Raw genomic sequence first — 12,729 nt, 5'->3', positions numbered from 1 at the left:
TAATAATAATAATAATAATAATAATAATAAATAAATAAAATTGCCCAAAATTTCTACCCCACCTTCATTTTTACGCATAACCCTTTTTCTCTTTCTTTTCTCTCAGCAACAACATTCCTCTCCCCACTTCTATTTTTTTATTTACTTCCTCCTTGCTTCTTTTCACCCCACAACACAAATTGCACACACAAACCCTCAACTCATAAAATAAATTTAACATCTCTAAAAATATAACGTCTCAAACTCCTACATGTGCTCTTAGTTAGTATTTTGGAGTTATGGTTAGTGAGTCAAAAAAGGAGAAGAGTACCCATTCATTGAAATATGTTTATTGAGATTTTTTGAGATAAATGCACAACTCTAATTTTAAGAATGAATCGCTAGACAAATGTGATTTTGTTTATAAATCTTGTTTTGGTTCTTACAGTAGATTTTAAGGATTTTTATGGTTTTCTATAATTAGTTAAACTTTAGAATAATTTTTTTAAAGTCTTGAGAATATTTTTGATACTTAGATTTGTTAACTGAGGTCCTATGTGAGTTGTTGGAGAATAAACTTAGTTAATTCTTCATAGTTGTGAGTAGAAGACAATCATTGTCACATATTATTATTATGCTATAATTATTATTTTACTCGTTTTCTATGTTCAAGTATTTATTTAAAAATTGAGGAATATAACATTTGACTTTTTCTCGATTTCATCCTTCATTTATTTTCTTGGTCTTTGTTATATAATATGTTTATAGTTTGATTTATTTATGAGTTATAAAGTATTTAAAATTTGAATTGTTGTACAATTGAATATGTTTTCAATGAGTTACGAGGAAATGAGAAATGGTCTTTAAATGTGTTTTGGAAATCGTTGATATAATTATAAAATCGTTAATGGAGGTAGATTCACCTAGTTACATCATTTTGATTGGAGAGAGTTACATATTAGATAGAGTCGCCCTTATGAGAGATGTCATTCTTAGGAGGAGAGAGCTATTGGCGAGATGTAAGCTCCCTAACTGATATGTTATGATGCGTTGCAGGAAAGAGAGGAGAAGGTTATCCATTAGATAGAGTCACCCATAAGGGCCACCCTTAAAAGGAGAGGGCTATCAATGAGATGAAGCCGCCTCTTGGTTCTCAAAAAAAATTATGTTTTTACTTGTTTGATTTTCTATGACTTTTTTTAAGGTTGCTCATTTTGATTTCACTTTTTAATGAATTGAATTTTAAATATTTCTACCTGAACGACTAAATCATAAGTTTAATTATTTTATCATGTGTATACTTTATTTGAGAATCATCTATATTTTAGGTAGTATTGTTTAACATAATTGCCACAAGATTGAAAAACAATTATTCGTGTCTTTTTGTGTTTCCATTCTAGTTGGTGGTTGTTGTTGTCTCTTCACTAAGCCTTTGTGACTTACCCCTTCATGTTGTTCATTTTATTTTCATATTCACAGACAACTGTGTAACAAGTTGTTAGTAGACTCAAGTCTCAATCCTTTTTTAAGTAAGTCTCTTTTGTTGAGACAAAATCTCTCTCAATTGGTTTTAATGATAACAAAATTAATTAAAATATTATGATTGAGGTTAATGATTAATATGTGTTTTTGAGTGTATTCATATAAGAAAATAGGTTATCATTTATTAAAGAAAAAGAAGAAAATTCTGAGTTAAATGCTAAGTATGGAAAATGCCGAGGATGGCCTCACGAGCTGGTGAAACTGCAGTTATGTATCCTCGCTGATTTGAATTCATTAAACAAAGGCATAATAGTATTAAAGAATGAATTATTTGAATTCATTCAACAAAGGCAGAATAGTATTAAAGAATGAATTGTTTGATTCATTCAATAAAGGCAAAATACTATTAAAGAATGAATAAAGAAAAGCTTTTGAAGAAAAGGTGCAAGAAAGGCAAAAGAAAGGTACGAGGAAAGATTACATTAGAATGTGCCTATAGTCAACATCTTGAAAAGCATCCCAACACTTTATGAAAGCAACCCATTATGTCATAGGCAAAGGCTACATGTACTCTTGTGTTTCATTCAACAAAGGCAGAATAGTATTAAAGAATGAATTGTTTGATTCATTCAATAAAGGCAAAATACTATTAAAGAATGAATAAAGAAAAGCTTTTGAAGAAAATGAGCAAGAATGCAAAAGTAAGTTACGAGGAATGATTACATTAGCATGTGCCTATAGTCAACATCTTGAAAAGCATCCCAACACTTTATGAAAGCAACTCATCATGTCATAGACAAAGGCTACATGTACTCTTGTGTGATTTAAAAAGGATTATAAAGTCAATCTTCAAAAAGGCAACAACAAACAAGTCCAAAATAAATTGCTCACATGTCTTAAGGCAAGGAAAGAGAAAAGGACTTCACACGTGAAGCCTTTACAAAGTCTTGAAGAAAGAAATGAAAAGGACATCACATGTTCTTACAAGCATTAAATGAAGGAAAGAGAAAAAGCTCACATGTGAAGCTTTATCAAGGCATTGAAGAAAGGAGAATGAAAATGACTTCACATAAACTTCAAACATTAAAGAAAGGAAAGAGAAAAGGACAGCACGTGTCCCCAAGTACCCAGAAAATCAGCTACCTCGTACTTGAACATGGAATGCATCTATCCAAGGAGCTGAATGGCATTTTCGTAATTATGAAGAAAAATCTTGGCATTTCTCAAATGGATTTTCCAACGGTCATAAAAGGCTTGGCATATGAAATGAACATCACAAGACCTCTATAAATTGCACCAAGCTGATCTTCATCAAACACACAACACATTGCATTAAAAAGATCAAAGATCTTAAAGCTTTTAAGAAGCATCATCAATTATATCTTCATACTTTCTACAAATCCTACATTAGATCTTTGTTAATCTTTAGAGAAAGTATTTAGAATCAATCACTCTCATATCACACTGTAATTTCCACGTGAGATACACTTGGAAATATTTGAAATCTGATTGTAAGCTTGGTGAAGCTTAAGAATACACAAGTTGTAATCATCCTCTGTCTGAGGTTGATCTGTTTGAATATTAGTGAAATCTCACAAGGGTGTGAGGACTGGAAGTAGCCATCTTTGGGTGAACCAGTATAAAAACAGTGTGTGTCAATCTTATATTTCTCTTTCACTCTTTAGCTCAGTTCAAATCTGAAGGTTTTAAAAAACCCATCATCGGGCTTGCCATCCTCTGCAAGAGGATAGTTTTTAAAACACTTGAAAATTATTTTTAACAGCAAAATCCCTATTCAACCCCCCTTTTAGTGATATTTAGCTACATCATCTTTGATTGATGACTCTTCTACTAAGTATATGTTGAGTCGTGATATATTTTGCAGCTAGTTTGATTGTAGAAAGTCATTTGGTAATGTATTTAATATTAAGATTATCTCTTTGAAATATTGGTTGGGTTACAAAATTTAAAGATGATTTTATAATTTGGAAACGTTGAAGTTACAAAAGATACTTTGTCGAAATGGTTATTGACTATGGAAATTGTTTAATTGTTAAGTTAGTTGATACACTTACAAGGCTAGGAGTATAGCTTATTCACCGATCACGGCATTCGGTTTTCGGGCATGACAAAGTTGGTATCAGAGCTTGGTCGTAGGTCCTAATAGCTGCAAACACATAGTGATAATAGATTATTGTCAGTAAATTGTGTTCCTGGACACAACTTACTTGCAATTGGCTATTAGCACTCTATGATATTTGCATTTTTTGTCAAAATATGTGTTTGAATTCATCATTGATACCTTTCCACATTTCCTTGTTGTCTTGTTCAATTTTTTACCAATTTTTTTTTAGGTGAAAATGCCACCCAAGACTAGAAATTCTACTATAAGAGAAATCGTCAATGAGTCAATTGCACAAGCCAAAGGTACTCGTCAATGAGGTTGTGTTTTGGTTCGTACTCGAAATCTACGTAGAGCTAATGTTGGCGGACGTGGCTTGGATGATGTTGTTAAGGTGCATAGGAGGAGGCGTGAAAATTCAGCCATTGAAGCATTTACCGCTGGTCTACAGGGATTACAACAGGTTGTGCAACAACTTGTTGGGGTTGTTGGACAACAACATGAGGGTGATCAAAGACATGAAAATCTCGACAGTTAACAAGAGGTTAAACAAGTTGAGAAACAAACAACTGTTTCTTGGTCTAGTGCGACTGAGGACCCCCAACAATTCATTGATGGTTTAGATATGCTTTGGAGAGCATTGAGTTGTTTTGAGGTAAGAGCAGTAGAGTTGACATCATTTAAGCTAGTAAGTGTGGGACATGATTGGTTTGATATAGTGTCACGTGGTAGACAAGTTGGGTCACCTCTTTTAGCATAGAGACAATGCTCTCAGTTGTTCATAGCTCATTTTCTTCTAGAAAGTGTTAGAGATAGATTAGCTAATGAGTTTGAGTGATTGGAGCAAATAGAGGGTATGATAGTTTCATAGTTAGTGCTCGTTTTACTTAGACACGTTCCTTACCCTATCATTGAGGAAATGTGTGTCAAAAGGTTTATTAGTGGATTGAGGGATTACTTATTTAGATATGTGGTTGGGTCGAATTGTTCTACTTTTTCTAAGGTTTTGAGTTTGGCACTTCAGATTGAGCAATGATTGAAGGAAAAAAAAGAGGTAGTAGACAAGATTCACATAAGAAACAAATGGTTAAAGGATCTTACAATAACTATTTGAATCTCGATGGTGGGTCTATGTTTGGTTATCAGGGGAAACAAAGACTCATGTCTCAAAGAGGTTGGCATAGCGGACAGTTTTCTGGGACAGTGCAAAGTTGTAGATCAGATTCAGGAGCAGCGTCCCAATCTAGAAGGCGGTTTAGAATGTTCTTTAGTGTACACTGCAGTTTGGCCTAATACAGCTAAAAGAGTTTGCTTAGCATATCCAATTCGCAACTTTGTATAGAAAACAAATTCATGTATGTGTTGCATTATAATATAGGGGTAGTAGGAATAATGAGGGTGGTAATAAAGGAAACTAGATGCAAAATTAAGATATTTTGAAGTAAATTTCAAGCACACGTAAGGATATAATTTAATAGGCCAACAAATTGAAATTGTTTCAAACCCCTCACAAACATTATATGACATTGCAGAGTTAGGGAACTCTGTGAAAGTTGAATGATATTTTAACATAAAATTACATGATTCAATCTTTGTTACATGATAAATAAAAAATACATGTCTATTACTAAATTTGTCCAATCTAGTTTTACATAAAATAAATAATAGGATAAGAATTAACAACTTGCAATAATTTTATAAACATAAGATTTCAAACATTATATTACTTTATGAATCATATGAGCATTGAACATTCAATTAGAGGTACCAATTAAAAATATTATATGACATTGCAGATTTAGGGAACTCTGTGAAAGCTGAATGATATTTTAATATAAAATTACATGATTCAATCTTTGTTACATGATAAAGAAAATATATGTCTATTATTAAATTTGTCCAATCTAATTTTACATAAAATAAACAATAGGATAAGAATTAACCACTTGCAATAATTTTATAAACAGAAGATTTCAAACATTATATTACTTTATAAATCATATGAGCATTAAACATTCAATTAGAGGTACCAATTAAGAATATTACAAAGTTTACTTCATTGTACTCTGTTTGATTGGCTCATGCAGGTTACGAAGAACAAACAAAGATGCAATCAAATGAGACTTGGTTACTCTCACAACGACGAAGTCTTCTAATACACAAATCCCAGCTTTGAGATCAAAATATTGTCCAACTTTTCTATCATTGTAAACAAGTTGTGCAAATATCGTTTTACTGATACCTCTTATACCCAAAATTGCAACAACACATATATTGTTAATTCTGGTGTCATTGTCTTCAAAATTTGGATAATGAGTTGCTTTTTCAAACTCACAACCTATAGTAACATTCCAATTTTCAAGGTTTTAATTGTGGCTTTAAATCACTATTAATATTACACTGCAAACTTTTATATTTAGAAAAAAATATACGGTCAAAGCAGTTGAAACGAAAATTGTCATACCGCTGCCACAACCTCAAAATTATGGTTTTGATCGTTGTCACTTTTTAACACTAATGGCCTTTGTCATATGTTTAATATTGCGGAGAATTGCATTTAAACAAGGCGGTGAGGCTGTAATCAATGTCTAATCACAACTTATGAGACATAAAAAACTTCGGTGTTGCGACATAAATCTCAATTTTTTTTTACAAAAATGTTTTCTGTTATATAAAAATAAAACCAAGTTTCTATAATTAGATTTTATTAGTGTATACTGAACCATGAGTATTGCAGGTTTTGCTGGTTTGGTTTGTAGGAAGCACAATTATCTATGTAACCATAGTAATGTTAGACTACATGATATTTGGAGATAATTTGAAGTCTCAAATCACATTAAATCTACCCATAAATACAATAAGTAGTAAAATATAAATATATACCACAATAATTAATTCTTTAACTAAGTATGTTATCATAATCACTCCAATAATCAATGGTATTGAGGACAAATGGCATTTATGCAAGAGAAGACCTATTAGCATTCTCGTTAGAACAACCATTATGATTAGTAGTTTAATTATGCACTATTTGTTCTTGTTTTTGGATACATAATGGTGTTTATTAGTGCTTTCTTGAGTGTGGAAATTTCATGGATGTTTCTTTGCTTCTGCTATTTAAAGATACACAAAGCTATTAGGCAATTTGGTTTAGAGTTGATCATAATTGTAGGAATTCTTATCATTGGTACATTTTTTTGGAATATAGAGCACCTACATCTCACTTTTGCAAATAGTAAATCATATAAAGCCATGAAGAAGGTTTATATGTAAGGTTTCAATGTAAGCATTTGTTATTTTTTTTTATCATTGTTAAGAGTTATAATAAGAAGTTACAAAGGTTTAGTCTTGATTATATGGGCTTGGGCGCTCGGCCTACTTGTACTACTCTCTTAATCTAGTAATATAAATATTGAGGACCACTACATAATGTAGAGTATCCCATTACATTATTATGATGTTTTCTCTTTTTCTACAATCATGCAATAAATTATTATACCAAACAAAATCACGACAAGTTGGATGTGGTATTCAGAATAAGTGCATACTATACTCCAAGTGTATATCAAATTAGCACCAAATATGATTCTATACAAAAATAATCAAAGTCTCTCACTCGCTGGTAGCAAGTATATGATGTTGTATGATGATTAAGGTCATCTTTGACGGCAGAGCTTAACTAGATTCTTGAAAATTGGATTCACCATTAAAGGAGGATATTGTAGGTGTAAAGTGTAAAATCATCTTATCCTTATCCTGAAAATCCATCTACCATTACATTTTCATTTTCATTTCCCACACATACTCCAAGTGTATACACCACTAATACCCCATTGCGTCCCACATATACGATCTCCACCCGTACACACTAAAATGTTTGAGATGATGCAGAGTCAGCAAATAGCATATCAAAGGAATATAGACGGAATATGAACTGCAATCGCCTGGAGATTAACTAGCCTCAAATGTTGATAATGATTATCACGATTATGGTGATCATGATTTGGATTGACTCATTATTTTTATTCTTGCGTGTTAATTATCTGCATGTAATAATATTTGGATATTGATCATTTTAATTTTATCAAATTGCATTTGGATAATTTTATCTTTTACTATTAATGGATTATTTTATTTTACTATGAAAGATTTGGATAGTTTTATTAGTGTTTGTTTAAATTTATTGCATATTTATTATTTATTTTGCAATTTATTTTGATTAATTTAAAAAATTTATTCACTTTTTATATTAATTTTGCATTAAAAATTTAAAAAGTAAACATTAAATAATTTAAAAGTTTAAAAATTATATTTATTATTTTATGAGGAACGATGTTCCTATGTAACGTTTCGGCATGAAAAAGTATTTTAAATTTGTAATAAAATATGGTCTTGAAAAACGTCTAAGAGAAAAAGTATGTTATAAATTTAAAATTTTGAGAGTAATTATATTCCTAGAAAACATTTGAGCGGGAAATTTATTGTGAATTTGAAATTTTGCGAGAAAACTTTTTTCTTGGCAAGCATTTCAGCAGAAAAATTGTTTTTAAAAATTTGAACCTTTGCGATATAAAAATAAAATCTCCATTCTTTCATCAATCATTACTTTTTCACCATTCTTTCTTCTTCTCATTTAATTTTTTTCTTCTTGTAAATTAGAAAATCTGAATTAAACTTTTTTTATTTTTTTTAAATATTTTAATTTGTAAGGACAATCATTCTTCGAAAAAGATTTGTCATTTTAAAATATTTTTTTAATAATTTTTAGTAATTCTGTTATTTTTTTTGGGTAATAGATTTATTATCGGAGACATTGTCCTCAGAAATTATATTAATTTTTATACTTTTTATTTTTATTTAATAATATTATTTTAAAATAATTTTAATAGATAATAATTGTTATGACATTGTTCCTTTTAAATATTTATCTAAAAATTCGATGAAAATCCATTAATGTTTTAGAAAAGCTGTTGCAGTTTATCGAGGAACTTTGCGAAGACATTATTCCTCGCAAATATTTCTACAAAGCATCAATTTAAAGTAGTTTTCATAAAAAGTGCAATTTTGCGAAGACATCGTACTTCAAAAAATATTTGTAACCAGCGTTTTCTAGTTAGATCGAGTAAATTAATTATTTTCAAAGTCAATTTAATTATCCTATTCTTTTTTCTGTAAATAATTATGATATTTTAAATTCGAATTCAAAATATAATGTCAACCTAACAATATTCGTATTTTTTCGATTGACTTAATTTAGTATTTAACTAATTTTTTTTAAAAAAATTATGCAAGAGTGTGTTACTTAAAACAAAACAAATCTAGCAGCCTTTAAGTAAATGTCAACCAAATTAATGAATACTATGGTATGGAAGCATTAAAGATTAAATAATTGACTTGTAAAAAAAATTAAATTAGTTAATTAATTAATCACTATTTTTTGTGACTTAATAAAGGAATCAGTGTATTGCATAATCACGTGCAACGCGCTTTATAAAATCCAAAATAACCGAAGCCCACTAGAAAAGACCAATGCCATGCAGAGCCTTTTCTCTCTTCATTTGGCAAACACTAACAAACAAAATTGTAATACTCATCATCAACAAATACAAACGGAGACCAAAACAAAACACAAATGTGAACAAATTTAGAGAATATATGGTACCTCACAAAACCCCAAATTGTATATTCTGGGTTATTTTTGTTTTATCCCAAAAATAAAAACAAAAAACACACTAAGACAAAGAAACAGACAAAAATACACAACTTTTTAAATTTTTGTTTGCTCTTTCGTTGATTTCGCTATTCATCCTAAAGTAGTTAAAATTGAGTCGACAAAAAGTAAGTGAATGAAATTTAATCCATCACAAAAATTGTGACATCCGATAAGGTCACCAGAAAAATAAAATAATTTAGTATTTGGAAAAGGATAAACACTATTTTAATAATTAAAAGTGTAAGCAATATCATTTTGATATTTGATTCATTAAAAAAATTAAATTGGTCATATTTTTTCGTTTTACAAATTAAAATAGTATTTTATCCATTTAAAAAATAAAAGTATAGAGCGCTATCGTTTTAATTTTAGCCAACAAATCAAATTAGTTATCGTTGCAATAATATATCTATGTAGAAGATGAGTGTTTAAATGCTAAAAAAGAAAAATATTAAGCATTTGGAGAAGAATTTTTTTTTTTATTGACTTTTTATTTTATAGAGATCAAATTAATAAAAGCTACAAATAAGTGACGATTAAATGAGTACAATTCAACGAGTTCAAAGTCATTTTGTTCTCTCCTCTTATTTAAATATAAATAGGTGATGTATTCAAATGATATTTTAATAGACTCTAAAAGATTTTTTTTGATTATAGTAAAATCAACTGTTATTGAATCAAGATTTTAAAAGAATAAGAATAATTCTTGTAGTATTCAATCAAGATTATTTTAACAATGCAACAAAATCTGGTGGAATTCAATTAAAGTTTTTTACGAAATGTCTCTTAAAATTCAAAAACATATAGATTTTAAAGGATTATTTTGTAAAGTGGATTTTGAGTGAGATTTTTTAGTTAAAATACACTTATTCAATAATCCCACAAAAACACACAATATTTTTTGAGACTCTCAAATCCCAATTTTTTACCATTGACTCGTCCACAATATATCACTACTTTATATTTTTTGTCACGTCATTTTTTTCTTTTTGTTTTTTTCTCTTCAATATTTCATATTATTATCAACTGCAACGTTTAGATGACATTTTAAATTACTTGTGAATGTATTTTATTTTTTTTTTATTTCACTTCACTTTATATTAATTTAATATATTTTTCTTCATTTAATATATTTTTTTTCATTGATCCTCAAAACTATTCAATATTTCACTTTATATTAATTTAATATATTTTTCTTCATTGATCCTCAAAACTATTCAATATTTATCTATTATTATTATTATTATTATTATTATTATTATTATTATTATTATTATTATTATTATAAACGGTCTATGTCGTTTCAACTTAAAAATGCTACCTTATGTGTCAAGGATTACTTTTTTATCACGATTTGAGTGAAATGCATGATTTTTTAAATCTTATAAGGTTTCTTTGGGCCTTATCACTTTTTTATTTTAATCTCTCTAAGTTTTTTTGTTTGGATTTAGTCTCTCTAAATTCAGAGGACATAAGCTTTGGTCTCTAACGTCAAATCAACGTTACAAAAAATAATTGTCAAACAGCTGAGACATGTGACCCTATGAATACAAACCAACACATCATCTGTTATAAAATATTAAAAATGAAAATGTTTTATGTTGTTATATTAAAAAAATAGGAATAGAAATTAAAAGAGGGATTTATGGGTTTTTGAAAAACTATCTTCTTACTTGTCATAAACCATAAAACTCTTATCTTCTTGATCTTATCCGTTAACGTCTCTCTCTACTTTCATTTCTTTACCACAAACACACAATTGACTTCAAAATATATCTTTTAGTTGGAATCTTACAAGAATTCTTGATAGATGAAGGATAATGTTAGTATCAACACTCCACACATATGGCTCTAAAATTTAGAACTACCCCTCACTCCAGGAGTATCATCTTTGTTCTTCTTCTTCTATTACATTTATGTGGTAAGGAAATTACATTAGAGAGACGTTAATGGATAGCATGGAATAAGACGAATTTATCAACAAAAAAAACGCCTTTATTAATTTCTATTCATATTTTTTTTATAAAATAAAACTAATTATTAACTGATAAATAAATAAATTTATTAATTAATAATATAAAATATTTTAATTTTTAATATATCATAAAAAATAATGTGTTGGTGTGTATTTATAGGGTCACATGCTACGACTGTTTATCATCTTTTTTTTGATAGTATTGATTTTATGTTATGGACAAAAGTCGATTGTCCCTAATTTTATCGAAACTAAATCCAAACAAAAAAAAAACTTAAATGGACGAAAATATAAAAGTAATATATTTTCAGAGAATAAAGACATATTTAAACCAACTTATAATTATTATTTAAGTGGAATGCAATGTTTGTTTTTTGTTTTAACTCTCCAACTCCCAAACCCTAAAAAGCAAAATATGTTTTTCACTTTTTATAATGTCGTCGTGTTTTAGCTTCACATCTACGTGAGTAATTAATCTTCAATATATTATATATCATGATAATAGCTCTTAAAATGGATTATTAATTTAGTTTGTATATCTCTAAAAAATGTAATTGAGATGACAAAAATGAAAATATTGTATATAAGAGTAACAATCACCAAAACGTCTCTACATGCATTATTGAAGATTACGAGAAATTGAATTTTATGAGAATAATTTGAATTTTGACAAATAAAAGAGTGAATATTTAGAAAATACTGTTAGAGAATACTTACTCCGATCACTATTATAAGAAAAACTAACTACTTTCACAATTATTAAGAAAATTAGTTAAATGTCATTCATCTTCAAGATTGTCTTTTAAAATCTTGTAAATCTTTTAAAATCTATATGAATTTTATATGCAAAGATTGTCTTTTAAAATCTTGCAAGTCTTGTAAAATCTAGATGACTTTTAAGAATATAAAATCTCAATCTAAAGCTATTGATTTTTTATCTAAGACCACGTGTGAACAAAAATTTATGGTTAGATTATAAGATGTAAATTTTGGTGGATTTAGTTCATTTGCTAACTAATCTTTATAATAAAATATTAATTTTTTATAAAAAAAATGTTAGTTATTAATTTATATCCACTAAAAAATAATTAAGTGTAAATTAACAAACCTATAATAATATATATATATAAATAATTTGAGTCAATAAATAAATAAATTTAAAAATAAACTCGTATCAATTTTATCAAAACTATTTATTTGAAATTATAGAGATCAAACATAACTCTTATTAGAGTTATTCTACAGTATTTACTTATCTAATTATATATTGACTATTTGTATATTATTTTAGATGATATATATTAAAAAATTGTAGAAATCTGTTAGTTATAATAATAAAATATTTATTTTATTTTATTTATATTTAAAAATGAATATATGTTGAAATAAATGTTGAATTAAACTTATACGACTAAATATGCAATGTTTAAAAAATTACAAAAAATTTAAAGTTTTATT

The sequence above is a fragment of the Cicer arietinum genome, chromosome 5 (genome assembly GCF_000331145.2).
Source record: "Cicer arietinum cultivar CDC Frontier isolate Library 1 chromosome 5, Cicar.CDCFrontier_v2.0, whole genome shotgun sequence".
Taxonomy (NCBI): Eukaryota; Viridiplantae; Streptophyta; class Magnoliopsida; order Fabales; family Fabaceae; genus Cicer; species Cicer arietinum.
Note: the sequence above shows the minus strand (reverse complement) of the source record.